This window comes from Mandrillus leucophaeus, unplaced genomic scaffold, assembly GCF_000951045.1.
Source record: "Mandrillus leucophaeus isolate KB7577 unplaced genomic scaffold, Mleu.le_1.0 Scaffold285, whole genome shotgun sequence".
Lineage (NCBI taxonomy): Eukaryota > Metazoa > Chordata > Mammalia > Primates > Cercopithecidae > Mandrillus > Mandrillus leucophaeus.
In genome coordinates this window covers 3,417,441-3,433,860 of record NW_012102976.1, presented here as the reverse complement: position 1 = coordinate 3,433,860, position 16,420 = coordinate 3,417,441, and the positions used below count along the sequence as shown (strand labels likewise).

The window sequence follows — 16,420 nt, the reverse complement described above, 5'->3', positions numbered from 1 at the left end:
GGTGACTTTGGGCACCTCACTTCACATCTCTCAACACCAGCTTTCTTACTTACATAATTGAATTCATAATATAACCCTTTATGAGGATCACCTTGTGTGATGTGTATTAAAGCAATTAGCCAAAGCTTAGGTTAGCCCTATGCCCATCACCCTTACCAAACCTGCAAACCAGTTGAAACTTACTTGAATATGTTTTACACTGTGACTGAAACTTCAAATGTCATGTATTAAAAACAAAAACAACCTTTAAGATAGTAATCTAGGAGCTTCTGAAATGTATAAGTAATGACATCAAACTTCATTTTGTTTTTAGTCCAGACAAACCTTCTGCATAAATACCTATTCCATGGGTCTTTACATATGGCCCCAATTTTTCTAAATAATAGAAAACCGAAATGTATCCTTGGGTTTTGTAAATGGTAATGCACATTGTCTATGGAAGCAGCATCTGTACCAAGGAGGTCACCATTTCTTGGGAACAGAAGATGAAGAAGTGAATTGAAGAATACAAAACAGGAGGAAAGAAAACGCAAAAGCACTCCATCATCAGATGCGAAGGTCCTAGGGAGTAGAATGCAAGAAATCTGTCAGCTTGGGCAAAACTCAGAACTTGGGGATGAAAAATATGAATGCTAAAATCACAAATGTGCTGATGGCCTTTTTGCTGTATGGAAGAGAACAAATAATCAACCCACTACAAAGATGCAATCGTGTGGACAGCTCTGGAACAACAGCACCTACTTTGCAGTATGACATGTAGTTTCCATTCAGGGAAGCCCCAGTCAGAGGAGCAGTGTTCCAGTGGGTGGGTCTGACGTCAGGAAGGTGGATTCCATCCGACTTACAGCTGCGCCAAAGGCCGACTTTGGCAGCAATTCCTGGGCTATAATTTTATAAACAGTCTTCTCTTTCCAGACTTCCAATGTGAATTTAGACCTCAGCACAGATTCTGTCTCACATCTTTATTCTGTGTCATCACATTCTAATCCGATGACAAACAGTTGGTCTGAGATTTCAGTATATTACTATATTAGTGCAATTTATGTCCTGTGTGGAAGTTGATGAAGTGTAAAGACTATACTGCGGACTCGCCTGGATTCTAATCCAGCACCTAAACGGATAGTGTTGCTTTGGTGATCACAACGGCACTGTGTTATGAAATCAAATAGTTAGTTTGTGGTGCTGGCTCACTAGAAGGCACTGGCAGTGCTATTAATCACATTTTCCAAAAACTGGGCCAAAGCGCTGTGATTCTTCTTAAAATAATCATCACTATAATTTGGCGTTGAGTCATGCCATGTTTTGCTAGATAAAGTTTACAGAAATATTATTTTTAAATGCATACACTACTTTAAATAAGAAAGATATGTAGAATGCAGTGGATTCAGCTGAGAAGGCAGAAGATAACTACAGAGGTTACACGAGGCTGCCACTGCCTCATCAAGCAGACAGCGGCTTGATTCTCCTTGCTTAGAGAAAGAGGTAGTGCTAGATGGCAAACCAATTAGCCAAGTGCATTCTCATTCCAAGTTTCCTTCAGCTTTTTTTTTTTTAAAGAAATTTCCACCACTTGAAAGTAGTGCAGTCTCCTGGCACATCCCAGAAGAAGTAGACCTTAAATAGATGAGCTCAAGAAGGATAGAAAGTAAATCAATTTCCATTTTCACAAGCCTGGGTCTGTTCATTTTCAGAGACGACAAATCATGCAGAAAATAGTGCCAAATTACTCATGGTTTAATAACAATTTCGCAGAAAAGGCAACTGATCTCCACAGCTGTTATGCTCAGGACTATGTCTGGAGAGAGGTGGCTAGACCTGGATTGGGATATCAGGGTGAGGACTTAATGCCTCAGGGACTAAAGCCTCACTCTTTGCTTCCTGACTTGGCGTGGTGACGTAAACAAGATGCTCTACCTCGGGCAGCTGCCAAGTTGCTCTGCAGTACTCAATGCTATTTGTCATGTCTCCTTGTGACTGGCCTTTTTATCCTTGCTGAAACAAAAGAGATCAAACAATGTCATGTGGTATTACTTGAAGTAAATTCTTGGCCAACTCAACTATTTGCACGGTAGTGTCTGGTTTATAACTTCTCTTTATTTTTGCTAGATCAACAGATATTTTTCAGGCCATGCTCCTTTTTGAAAGGGTGAGTATACGGAGTTGGGGAGGGATTATTTGCTAATTTTGCTGGACTATATTAAAAATTTTAAAAAGAAGAGAAATAGGTGATTAGGTCTTTAGTCATGAGACATGACCTCAGTTTTCTCATAATGTTTAACAGGTAGATGTTGACTTATTGGGCTATTTCTTTCCTTGAACATTGCTCATTGTTGTTAGGGCTATGACATCAGCAGAGGCATGGGAACATAGTTCATTTTCTATAAGTGTATATCAATTTCCCTATCTCATTGGGCTTGCTTTCATAAATATTTTTTTCAAAATTTCTCCACCAGAAGCACATCTAAGAGAAATACAACATGACCCATATGGATACTTTTGAATTTTTTAGTAACTACATCACAAAAGTAAGAACAGTAAAAAATAGTTTTCATAATACATTTTTTAACCCAATATATCTAAAATACCATTTCAACATACAATATTACAAAAAATTCCTAATGATACATTTCATATTCATTTTTTCATACCATGTCTTAGAAATCCAGTCCATACAACATACCTCAATTTGAACTAGCCACATTTTAAGTGCTCAATAGCCACATGTGGTAGGTGGTCACTGTATTGGACAGCACAGACTGAAACTAAACATGATTACCCCAGCTGTTTTCAAAGTGTGTTTGCAATACCAGTGTAAGATTTTGCAGTATTCAGAAATAATCAAGGCTATAGAAGCCTTATATTATTTTGTGTGAACACTTTCAGTGTGTCAAGGCACAAAATAAGTATGTATAAATTTGCTTGCCAGCAGGATTTCTTCTTAGTCACCTATTTAAACTACAAAGATGCCAGTAACTCATAGTGAAATCATAAATATTGGATTTATTATTCCTCCTTTCAATGATATGACACACATGTGTACTTAAATGGAGAGACAATTTACAATTGTGAAGCATACTTTTTATAATTCCTGTCAAAATTATACTATTTTATTTTTTTAACTAGAAAAGTCACATGATAAGTAAACTCTAAATTGAAATTCAGAGATATCACCTCTAAGATGAGAATACAGTTGACATATGGTTTGGGTGTCTGGGTCATGGTTTGATTCCACGTATGTTGGTTCTTCCATGTAACAAACTGTGATCTCAGTTTGCACCACTCTAGTAAGAAGTGACTATTACTTTGATTTGGTTAGCTAATCGGAATCTAAGGTTTAAGTTGAAAGGAAAAACAGGAAGATTTAATTCTATTATTTATAAGATGAGAGGGTTGGACTACAATCAGGGGTTGACAGACTTTTTCCGTAAAGAGCCAGGGAGTAAATATATTTTAGGTTTTGTGGGCCACACACTCTGATGCAAGATTCAACTCTTGATGTAGAGGGAAAGCAGCTACAGAACATATATAAATGAATAGGTGTGGCCAGATTTGGTCCAGTATTTGATCACTGGACGAGGTCAAGGACAATAGACGTGATCTATTTCTACTTCTCCCATCCTCTTAAGCAATGTTGGCTCACTGAATGCAGCATCCCCACTGAATGTAAATGCAGCTCACAGTCCTTTACAACATAGTACTCCAGGCAACCACTACATGACATTTAGACTTGGCATGTTCATCGAAACTTAGTTTTTGTCATCCCTAGATGATTTCTAGGACCGTATCTATTTGAGAAATTCTTATTTTTACCATGGATATGCACTTTAATATTTGGAATAAAGAAAAGAGTACTATACACTATATTTTAAAAACTTTAATGTGAGGTGAAAGGAATTTTTAGAAACTTGTGTTGTTTGAGAAAGAAGGCCTGCTACCTGCATTTGTCCTGGGATAGACTGTAAGCTATCTACTCACCTCAAGGTCAATCTGTTCTTGGCAGAAAGATGAAATCTGCTCATCACCATCCAGCCTTTAATCTGAAGGAGAGGAATAGTGATGCCACAGGATATGACGTAGTTCGAGGGAGAGGTCTAGTCTCCTTACCAGCAGAGGCAACACCCAATTTATAGGTCAATTGAAGGACCTTGCATGAGATCCCGAGGCTCGATTTGAATGTATGGCTGTAGGAGGATAGTATTAGGCTTGGGGGCTTATGAGGAGTGAGAATAACAGACATAGATATTCTAGAAGGCACTGGAGATAACCACTTTGCTATTAGAGAAAAAAGGCTAATATTGCTTCTGTTGGTTTTTGGAGAATTCATAGGGTTTTTTTTCCAATTGAAAATTGTAATTCTAAGGCTGGGTGTGGTGGCTCACACCTGTAATCCCAGCACTTTGGGAGGCCAAGGCAGGTGGATCATGAGGTCAGGAGATCAAGACCATCCTGGTTAACATGGTGAAATCCCGTCTCTACTAAAAATGCAAAAAATTAGCCAGGCGTGGTGGCACGGGCCTGTAGTCCTAGCTACTCAAGAGGCTGAGGCAGGAGAAAGGCATGAATCCAGGAGGCAGAGCTTGCAGTGAGTGGAGATAGTGCCACTGCACTCCAGCCCGGGCGACAGAGTGAGACTCCATCTCAAAAAAAAAAAAAAAAAAAAGAAAATTATAATTCTAAAACAGATTATTTATTAGCACTTTTATTTAAGGGCCATAGCTTTCCTCTACTCATACTTTTATGCTCTGAGTCATGCCTGTGGCATAAATAATAAAGAACTGATTATTTTTCCATTACAATGAATGAGTAGGATGAGTTGGTTTAGGTATCCTATTCCATCCCAAGAATGGTTTCTTGGAATGTGGATCACTGAGTAGAAAACAACATTTACGTCAGCAATGGCAAACTAACGTCATTGCAGAATCCTGGAATGTTAAAGCAGAATCATGGCAGTTAAGCCCAACATTTTACAGATGAAGCAATTGAGGTGAGGAAAGGTGAGACCTTGACTTGTTCAAGGACACTTAGCTAGTAATGACTGAGATTAGAACCCAAATCTCACTCTGCCTCCAGTACAATTTCTGTTTATACTCATTAGTGTTTTCATGTTTTCTTTTTTTTTCTCTTTGGCAGACAGCTAGATCCTCCTTCCAGTCATCCAGCGAAGGTCTTCTCGGTGCCTGGTGCTATGCCAGATTCTCTCATGTAGGTTACTGTATTTAATCTTTCTGAATCTCCACAGCATCTCCTTGCTATTATCCCCATTTTACACTTGGAGAATCAGGATCACAGAGTGATGAAGTGATGTGCCCAGGTGACATGGCCAGCAGGTGACAGAATCAGAATTATAATCCAGTTCTCTGTACTCCAAATCCAAATCTACTACACTAGATTTGATAGGAATATTTAGCTAACATCCGAAATAGTTCACTCACTTTTTAACTTGCAGGTGGAAAATAGAACAGCAGTTGCTTTAGTGACTCTAAAACCAGCTGCTTGAATTGTGGTTGCCCCTGTCCCTATTCCCTCTGGTCTCTGTTGCAATGTTAGTTTCCTTAGTGAAGTAATGGGTGAGAAATAAACAACGTAGACAAGCTGTGGGAGGTGAGGGATGCCATTTGTCTTAGGTTCGTAGGGTTAGAAAAGATCTAGAGGGCAAATACAAGAACTCCCTTCTCTTTACAGACTAGGAACTTCATGCTCCAAACCATAAAGCAAGTTAGGGCTGAGTCCTAGAATAGGGGGAGAGTCAATAGGTTCAATAGGTTCTTTCTGTATTATCTATGATACCTGTAATACATACTTGATACTGACTGCATGTGATTCAACAGGTTCAACTTGTCTTTATTTTTTGGAGATGTAACTAGAGGCTGACTTCCTCATCAAAGTAGAATGAGTCATTGTGAAAACACAGCTTAAGGATATACAATAGAAAATCAAATAATTTTAGGTACAATGTATCTTGAGATGATTTGGTTCAATTCTTTTATTTTACAAATGCATAAACAAAAGCCCAAAGAAATGAAATGGCCACCTGGCATCTCACAGCTTGTTTGTGGCAATAATTAGGTCTTCCACACCTGGTGGAGTGTCCCGCCACCATCACACACACAGGTGTTGTGAGGCAAATTTCCACATAAACAAAATGTAGAAATTTTCATATATTTTGTTTATGTATAAAACATTGTTAGAGCCAATTCTTCTTCTAAATCTTTACGCTATTAGCTCCAATGAACGTTTATTGGCATTTCATCACTAGTTAGGGACTTAATCCTGGGTTTAAAGGTATACTCTTCAATCTAGAAGTTTTTACTTCTAAGTAATTATGACCTTGGTGATCTTTGCCATTCATCTTTTAATCTTGTCTAGTCCACTCTTTACAGACTAGGAACTTGATGCTTCAAATCACAAAGCTAGTTAAGGCTGAGTTGTAGAATAATAAAGTCATATAAATATAGGTAGTCTTAGTTCTTGCTCCTATTAAGCTGTGTGGTTGCAGGCAGTTTGTTCTCAATATATACGTATGGATCCAGACTGAGGGTTGCCCTTAGGAAAGTTAACTCCCTTGCACTTATGGCCTGCCCTGTGAACAAACTGTCAGAGATTCCATTGTTTAAAAAAAATTCTAGAGGCAGAAAAGTAAGGTGATGCTGGTGGGGGACTTGAGGTAGGACACTGCCAATATGCATGGAAATGCTTACCAGGCTGCAGCTGACATCTGAGGTGGCCAAGGGGACATGGCATTTGCTACAGTTTACCTCCTACCCCACTCAGTGACATTTGTGTGTCATATTAGGTCCGCTCTGTCCCTGACATTTCAGAAAGACTTAAGACAGATATGTATAGTCCCCTCTGCGACAGCTAGGAAGTAATTAATGAAGAGATAACTCTTCTGTTCTACTCATTCTGGGTTTTTCTCACTTCCAGCCAAATGTTTAATTGGCTCATGGTGGGCCTCATGTCCTCTTCCTTGAGGGGTCTGGTTCTTGTTTGCCTTACTTTTGTCAAGTTGAAATTGTCATGACTGCCCTTTCCCTGTTCTCCCACTCATGACAGCACCAAGAGGTGGTTCACTGGCATGAGTAACCCAAGAGGACTCCTTACTGTGTCCCCCCGTGAAAACATTCCTCATACTCCCCAAGCTGCGTCCCACTAGGACCTAGAAACTCTAACCCAACAGAGCCTTAAGTGGCAGTGATGAGACACACAAATTCAATAGGTGGGTTGCTGGGAGATCATGGCCCTGTGTATTCTAGCTCTTGGGGCATAGCCTCACATATTAGGTGTAGACTTTGCAGTGTACATCCTGGGGTGTAGCACCCTGGCCCTGCAGGTTGTGAACCCTGAGCCGGCACCTTTGTGGAAACTTTTATAGAACAATCAAGTGTTCTACCAAGTCAGCTGCTTTCAGGTGATGCCATATGTGGCAGTGTCAATAGATCCCATATTCCCATGCTCACCTCTTCCTTGTTCCATGTCCTTTACTGAAAAATGACAAGCATTGATCACTAAATAAATGATACATCATTATCGTGGTTAGTGCAGTAAAGAAATGTGCTGCTTTGAGAGGTTATAATATGAGTCTTGGCAATATAAGAGTTTTTTAAATAGGAGAGGTTATGATATTTTTCCTTGCCAAGGAGATCAGGGAGGCTTCCCTGAGGAGGTGATAATTGAATTGTCTTGTGGAGAAGGCCTAGGAGTTGTCTAGGTGAAGAGGAGTGGAAATAATGGTCCAGAAAGAATGAAAAGCATGTGCGAGCATTGAACATTCAAGGAAATGAAAGAGCTCCTGGCTGTGAGTTGAGTTTGGGGAGATGTGATGTGAGAGAAGGATGGGGAGAGAGAGGAGGCAAACTCCAGTCAAATGAAGGAGTTTTTATTTTATCTTAAGTGCCATGGAAAGCCATGGAAGCACAGTTGTTATGTAGACTTGAGTGCGTGAAATAGGAGGGTGGGGATAAACAAATCAATTTTGTAAACCAACTTTACAAAGACTTCCCTGGCTGCTGAAAGGAGAAGGCATCAGAAGGGGCCAGAGAGAAACTACAAACAGATCTATGAGGAAGCCGCAGAGTAGTCCAGGTGGGAGATGATGGTAGCTCAGCCAACCGGAAGCCCTCAATAAATCACATTGCCATGGTTGTTCTAATTGCTTTTCTAAGCGGTAGAGGACAGGCTCCTCCTGTTGGCTGGAAAGCATACATTTCTTTTGGATTTATTTGGCTTCTTGGCTTTTTCAGGAGTGAATGTGCGCTTGTAAAGGCATAGATTTGGGAGAGACATGGAAGCACAGAATGTGTGTATCAGTGCTGTGCCACACCAGGCTTAGCTGGTGCCTCTGCTCATGTTTAAAGGCTGTCACCTGGACCCAAGGCATTGCTTTGCTAATCTGGTGCCATCCACAGCTGAGTGGTCATAGCCCAGTAAAGAATTGAGATGAAGGTGATGGAGTCATTTGGGTAAATACAGTGGCAGTGTATTAGTCCATTCTCACACTACCATAAAGGACTGCCAGAGATTGGGCAACTTATAAAGGAAAGAGACTTAATTGACTCACAGTTCCACATGGCTAGGGAGGCCTCAGGAAACTTACAATCATGGTGGAAGGGGAAGTAAACAAGTCCTTAACATGATGTCAGGAAGAAGTGCTGAGCAAAGAGGGAAAAGCCCCTTATAAAATCATCAGATCTCTTGAGAACTCACTCACAATCATGGTAACCACTGCCATTATTCAGTTACCTCCCACTGGGTCCCTCCCACAACACATGGGGATTATGGGAACTAGAATTGAAGATGAGATTTGAGTGGAGACACAGCCAAACCATAACAGGCAGGAAAGGAGGAGTTAGTGCAAAGCCTCTCTACACCAATCTCTTTTTTTTCTAAGGGTCTTGGGGATTAACATACCTGCCTCTCTTTAGACATTTTACTTAGATCACAGACAGTGAGTCACTGGACACACCAGGCTCTTTCTGGGTCATGAGGTCCACTCTGCCCAGAACACTGTTCCCCTACTCGACTCTTTTCCTTCACTCATGCACTCACCTTTCGAACTCCATACCAGCTCTGGGTCCATTGCTCCAGGAGGCCTTCTCTGATCAGCTCTGAGAACACCCTTTGTGTTCTCAGAATCTCCTGTGCTGACTCCCTTCTTCATTATCTGTCCACATTGGACTCTCTCTGGTCATATGTCACTCTCTCCCTAGGCTGTGAAGTTCTTGACAACAGGTGATAACATCTCATTCATTTTTGCACCCTTAGAACCTATCGTGATGCCAGAAACTCAAATATAGACATGAGCAAATGGTTAAAAGAAGGAGGGGATGGATATAAATGTCACTTGCATTTAGACAAAATGCAGACAGATGAGACTTGATTAGTCAGGAGAGATGAAAACACTAGTTTTGGGCAGGGCAGAATGGTCAGTCTGGTGGTATTCGTAACAGGACAGGCCGTTTTTGCCCCCACATTGTGTTCTTGTCTCTTTCTGCTAGGTCCATTCTACCTTCTAATACCTCAGGCTGCACTCGTGACTTTCTTTGGTCTGATTCTAGGGTGAGGTAAGTGTGAGGAGAGCTGAAGAGGCAAGTGCTAGGGGTTGGCTGAAGAGGCCAGTTTGTATGCACCATGTTGGGGTTAGCATTGGATCACAGGTAAGGCTCATGTGGTGTCTGCAGAGGGGAAATTAAATAACTTATTACCAGGTATGTGGTTTTTGTTTGTTTGTTTGTTTAAAAAAAACTTTAAAAAAAACCAAACCCAACTTATTTTCCTCCTCAAATTAGTGCATGTGGATAGAATATCAGGTAATGTGAAAAGAGGAAACCATATTGGTGATAATACATGGGGTCTTGGTCCTCTGTCAATCTGCTTTCAATCCCCATCTCTGCCCCTTCCTCCCTCAGGGGCTCAAACAAGCCACTAAACTTTACAGAACCTTGGTTTCTTTATCTGTAATTGGAAGGGATGCTAGTTTTTTCCTGATAGGGTTGTTGTGAGGATGAAATGAGATAATACCCACTTAGCACAAGGCCTGGCACATGGTAAGCCTGGAAGAATGTTAGCCAAAGCTATTATGATAGATTCATTTGCATTGTGAGCCATTGTATATTTTAAATGGTTCATTTGTTTAGGTATTTACCTATGAATCTTTCTAATGCAAAGTATCATTTATATGCATAAATGGTTCAAATTATTCTATATATATACTATTGAAATTTAGCAAATAAATAAAGCTGAGTTTATTTAGAATAAGAGCTTTATTTTGCTGCCATTGACTTTTTCTTTTTGATTTAGGAAAAAGAATACTATACTTTGTCTTTTGAAACTAATCAAAACAGCACTTGTTCAATTTATTCAGCTCCAAGTGGTTCTCAGTAGTATTATCTCAACTGGGAGATATAAAATCATTGTAACTTTACATTCTTCCACTTTATCTGATGTGCCTAAACTTAGCAACTCAGGGGAGTCATGTTCTTGCCAGGTAGGTAGAATGCTACTGTTTTAGCTCATGGCAAATACAGACATCTCTTTCAGGAAGAATGGAAATTGGGTAAGATAAATCACTTACTCGTAATGGCATTTATGAATATCATTAGCTTTTCTGGAATGTGGTCCATTTAGGGTTCAGACTAAAGGCAGCATACTGTACTGGAGAGAGCACAAGATTAAGAATCAGGAGTGCCAATTCTAACCTTTCCTAGCTGTGTGACCTTGAGCAAGTCACTGAATCTTCCCAGGCTCACATTTTCTTCTTCTATGAAATGAGGCTAAAATCATTCCCTGTTGTGAGTATTGATGGAGATTCTATTACAATTGTGAAGAAATTATGTGTATCACTCACTCCTCCTGAAGGACAGGCTTTCTCAGAAGTTCTGATATTCAAATATGTGTACATTTCAAAGGACACAGAATTGGTGATGTCAGTGACTATGAGACTTATTTATCTTACACCTGCCAACAACATGTCAGGTGAGATATATACCACCTGATCAATAATAATATAGATATTGGTAATATAGCTATAATGGTAACATAGACATAATATAGGTATTCTATATTTCTATAATCTACTCAGGAATATATGAGAGAGAAAAATGTAAACAGTTTATCAGTGGACAAATATCTTTCCAATATACCAGATTTTTTAACACTGAAAATTTATTAAAAGGAAGAAACTTTTCTTTCAATGCAGACTGTAAATAATTTACCTCTGAAGTGGGTTTGCTGAGCACTAAAAATCCCATTTTTTTTGCTTTAGTGCAAGAAAATTCTTTCATGAATGAAACTGGACCCCTATTTCTCACCATATACAAAAATCAAATCAAAATGGATTAAAGACGTAAATCTAAGACCTCAAACTCTGAAACTACTACAAGAAAACATTGGGGAAACTCTCCGGGATATTGGCTTGGACAAAAATTTCTTGTGGAATACCCCACAAGCACAGGCAACCAATGCAAAAATGAGCAAATTGGATTACATCAAGTTAAAAAGTGTCTGCGCAGCGAAGGAAACAATCAACAAAGTGAAGAGACAACCCACAGAATGGAAGAAAATATTTGCAAACTACCCATCTGACAAGGGATTAATAACCAGAATATATAAGGAGCTCAAAAGACTCTATAGGAAAAAAATCTAATCATCTCATTTTAAAAGGGGCAAGAGATTCAAACAGATATTTCTCAAATGGAAAACAGACATATGAAAAGGTTCTCAACATCATTGATTATCAGAGAGAAGCAAATCAAAACTACAACAAGATACCACCTTACCCCAGTTAAAATGGCTGTTATCCGAAAGACAGGCAATAACAAATGTTGGTGAGGAAATGAAGAAAAGAGAACACTTGTACACTGTTGGTGGAAACGTAAATTAGTACAACCACTATAGAGAGCAGTTTGGAGGTTCCTCAAAAAACTAAACATAGAGTTACCATAAAATCCAGCAATCACATTGCTGAGTATATACCCAAAAGAAAGGAAATCAGTATATCAAAGAGATATCTGCACTTCCATGTTTATTGCACCACTGTCCACAATTGCCAAGATTTGGAAGCAACTGAAGTGTTCATCATCAGATGTTTGGATAAAGAAAATGTGGTACACAGTGGAGTACTATTTAGCCATAAAAAGAATGAGATCTTGTCATTTGCAGCAACATGAATGGAACCGGAGGTCATTATGTAAAGCTTGAAATAAGTCAGGCACAGAAAAACAAACTTTGCATGTTCTCACTTATTTGTGGGAGCTAAAAATCAAAACAACTAAACCCATAGAGATGGAGAATAGAAGGGTGGTAACCAGAGGCTGGGAAGGGAAGTGGGGGTAGGAGAAGTAGGAGGGAAATGGGATTGGTTAATGAGTACAAAATAAAAATGGAAACAATGAATAAGACTTAGCATTTGGTAGCACAACAGGGTGACTATAGTCAATAATAATTTAATTATACATTTTAAAGTAACTAAAAGAGTATAATTGGTCTGTAACACATAGGATAAATGCTTGAAGTGATGGATACTCCATTCACCCTGATGTGATTATTACACATTGTATGCCTGTATCAGGGTATTTTGTGTACTCCATTAATATATACCCCTACTATGTACCCACAAATATTAAAAATAAAAATCTTCCATAATACAATAACATTTTTACGTTTTTTAGTTCCTCCACTATAGTTTATATTTTCTTTTTTCTTTTTTATATACCCTAGAACTTAAAGTATAGTACAAAATAAAATAAAATATTATTAAAAAAAATTTATATTTTCATTTCATTTTGTGATTCTGAGAAGCAATTATCCTTTTACTCGGAGAAGCAATTTTTTAGTAAGGTATCTCAAAGTCTCCCTCTCCCCTTGGAAATATGCTTCCATTATTCTTAGAAGCTCCATCTATGAGCTTTCTTTTCTTGGCCAAGGGTGTAAATAAAAAACCCAGTTGAATTTTGAATTTAGGCCCTCGCCTTAGTTGCTGTAAGAAACAGATTGAATTATTTATAACCGTGGACATCCAGGTTTTCATCACCACCGGCAGATGGGTGTTTTAGAGCATTCACCTTTAAGATATCCAGAATACAAGCTGTTGATCCTCTGTGGATTGTAAATTTCTAGACTTGGGCTTCTCGGTTCCTGGCGGGTTTTGTCAAGTTTTATGATCACCATTACATTAGCCCCTCTGAAATGTTGGGAAGCTGGGAGCCTCCTTCCTATTAGGAAGCCTTGCCTTGACTTTCTACCAATAAAGTTGTTCTTAGACCAGAGTTCATCCTAATAAGCATCTTGAGAATTGCCCCTGAACTAAGAATTATTTCCCCCTCTGTCTGCTCTAAGCCTCAGAATCTTACACAGCCTACATGCCTTGAATCTAAGACAGGGCTTATAGCATAACAACTTTTTTATCACCTTCCATCAGGCAGCAAAGCCTCCAGGTGGATTAGGCTGAGTATATAAGAAGCTTATAAGGTAGCAGATGTCAGGCCTCAGTAAAGGTCATTCTGCTAGGGCTATTCTCTTTCCCGACACAGTTTTCTTCCTGGACTAGTGTAGGACGTGGAAGGAGGACTGGTATTCTGCCACAGACCCTTGGAATGCTCAAGATACAGGATCCTCTGTGACGGATGTGCACATGGTCTAAGAACCTAGGGCTGAAAGTGGCAACATGTAAAAGGACAATGGAATACAAATGGGATAACGTTACTTGATCATCTTTCCAAGTATGAAACACGAAGGATTACTAGAATGTGATGCTGCTGTGATTTCTGGATACCAAATCTTTCTTTTATGCAGAAATTTATATTCCTTCATCAGAAAAACATAAGTTAGACATCCTCATTATGGTTCCATTTGAGGAAGAAAGATTTAGGAAAGTTCTCTACCATCTAACCAGGATTAATGCATAAAGCTCTTACCTAGTCAAATGTAGCCCAAAAAGTTGTTAAAGGGATGCAGAACAGATGGGCTAGAGAGGGAATTTAAAAATCATCTTTAATAAACTCTTCCTAAGAGCCAAGATCCACATTATGGGGGCAAATTGCACAATAATATAATTGTCTTAGGGATATAAAGACTCCATGCAGAATATTGGCTCAATGCTCTGGCTCAGTTGAGTTGAGTGATGTTGGCTATCTAGGCTGTTGATGTGTCACTTACTTGCAGGCCACTGGAGTAATACAATTAAACCAGCCACTTACATAACCCTCCTATAACAAACACAAGTGCCAGGATCACACTGATGCAGGGGTGTGAAGCAGAGTGCATTTCTCAAGATGCTTTAGGCCATCAGGATCTGGTGGCATAGCACTCTGTTCTCATGGCCCCAACTTTTCCAAGAAGTCTGACCTTCTAGCAGACAACCTAAATTAATGTCAAGTACAAATGGATTCTCCATAAAAACATTTGACTAATTCATTGCCTAGATCTTAACATTTGTGGCCAAATTTCCAGTTTTCCTGATGAATAACTTCTTGTTAGAAAATGTCAGAAAAGGGAAAGACATCATGGGCTTCTACAGGAAGTAAATACGACTGTTTTCTCCCTGAGTCATGGGTCAAGGGTTTTACCAATTTCCCTTCTAGAATTTTTCCTAGGCTCCAATCTAAAAGGAGTTTAGCACCAGATGGGTGGGGGCAGGGATGTGATTAGCTATTTATTTATATTTCTACAATGTTGAATATACTGTTATTGCTAGGGATTTCCATTCACTTTCTCTGCATAGAAATTTGGTATTCCTGGGGTTGGGGGCTGGTGGTAGAATGTCTTTACATGGCCATACAAAACCCATCACAATCTGGTGAGCCCTTGGAGTGTCTTGCTTAAAAGGGTTCTCGTCACTGGGAGTACTCACTGGAGCCAAGCCAGTTCCCTGGGGAATGCTGGTGTCTGCTACTTACAGAGTTGGCTGTCAGGTTGGTCCTGTGTGTTTGTAATTAGCTATGATGTCTGGATGTTGATAGAGTGAATCTGGCCCATTGGTTCCCCTCCAAAGAGGGGTTTCCTGGCTAGCTCTCCTGTGTCAGAAATGCCAAGTTCGGAGTTGCCTGGAGACACCAGAGATGCAGATTTATTTGGCTGAGCTCTGGTTGTGAAGCCAAGTGCCGAGAAAACAGATCAGAGACCAAACCTGAATAGTAATCAGTGGGCTTCTCCAACCACTTGGCTCTTTTGCTTTCCAATGTTATGTTTAATGTTTTAGAATATATTTAGTAAACATGTCACTAGCAATTGCCAGTCCTCAGTCTTTCCCCACTCTTTTTTTTTTTTTTTTTAATGGTTTTCCTTTTTCCTTTGGGTTAGTATGATAGGCTGGTTTTACAATGTATCTGAGTGTGTGTGAATGTGTTTCAGGCTAGACAAATTGGAAGATTTGTTTTTACTAGTTCTTAGCTTGTTATAGCATCCACTCCTTATTAACTGGTAAATAATATACCTTCTTCTCTTTTATCCTCAGATTTGGCTTGTTCTTCTCCCCTGAGAAAGCTGAGCTTAGAGTATACATCAATTCACACAACTTGGTTTGAATTTATAGATGCATGCAAGGTATGCTCTTATTTTTTCTTGCATTGAGTTCGAAAAACAATATTCCTTTGTGCTTTAGTCCATGTAGGATACAACTACACTCTACCAACTAAGAACTGAATGGTTTCTAAAGTCTTTCTCTTTAATTATTCCAACCCCAGTATGAGATGAAGTTGGGATCCTTGTTCTTCCCAGTCCTTGCCTCCTTCTTTCTCCCTATCCTTACTACTCCTCCCTACATGTGTATTTTCCTTTAGTTATTGTGTAGCTCCTTATAGATCCCTGAATGTATCAAGCTGCTTCATGCTTCCTTGTCTTCATAATTGTGTGTTAGTTTCCTGTGGATGTTGTGACAAATTACCACAAACTTGGAGTCTTAAGCATCAGAAATTTATTCCTTCACAGTTCTGGATCCCAGAAGTCCAAAATCAACATGTAGATAGGTTTACTTTCCCTCTGGAGGCTTTAGGGGAGAATCCATTCCGTGTCTTTTCTGACTTTTGGTGGCTTCTCTCATTCTTTGGTTCATAGCCATGTTAATCCGTCTCTGCTTCCAAGGCGACATTGCCTTTTCCTCTTCTGTCAGTGTCAAATATCCCTCTGCCTCCCTCTTATAAGAACAAATGTGATTACATTTAGGGCCCATCCAGATAATCCAGGGTAATCTTCTTTTCTAAAGATTCTTAACTTAATCACATCTGCAAAACCCTTTTTCCATATGAGAGAACATTTATGGGTTCTAGAGATTAGGACTTGGATACCTTTTGGGGGTTCATTATTCAGCCTAACATCCACTCGCTATTTCCTTAGCTTGGGGCATTCTGTCCACTTTTTGTTACCTAGTCAGTACATCTCAGACTATCTATGATGAAGGATCATTTAAGAAATTAAATTTAAATTTGTT

At 39.4% G+C, this 16,420-nt stretch overlaps 1 long non-coding RNA gene across 1 annotated transcript in view; it reads right to left on the bottom strand.

Moving 5' to 3' along the window:
- LOC105543547 overlaps positions 1 to 15,947 on the bottom strand; it is a 50,250-nt gene extending 34,303 nt beyond the window's left edge. The window contains exon 1 of the long non-coding RNA XR_001006643.1: positions 15,920 to 15,947. This is a non-coding gene — a long non-coding RNA (uncharacterized LOC105543547). The remainder of the gene's footprint in view (positions 1 to 15,919) is intronic.
- Between the last annotated feature and the right edge of the window lie 473 nt (positions 15,948 to 16,420).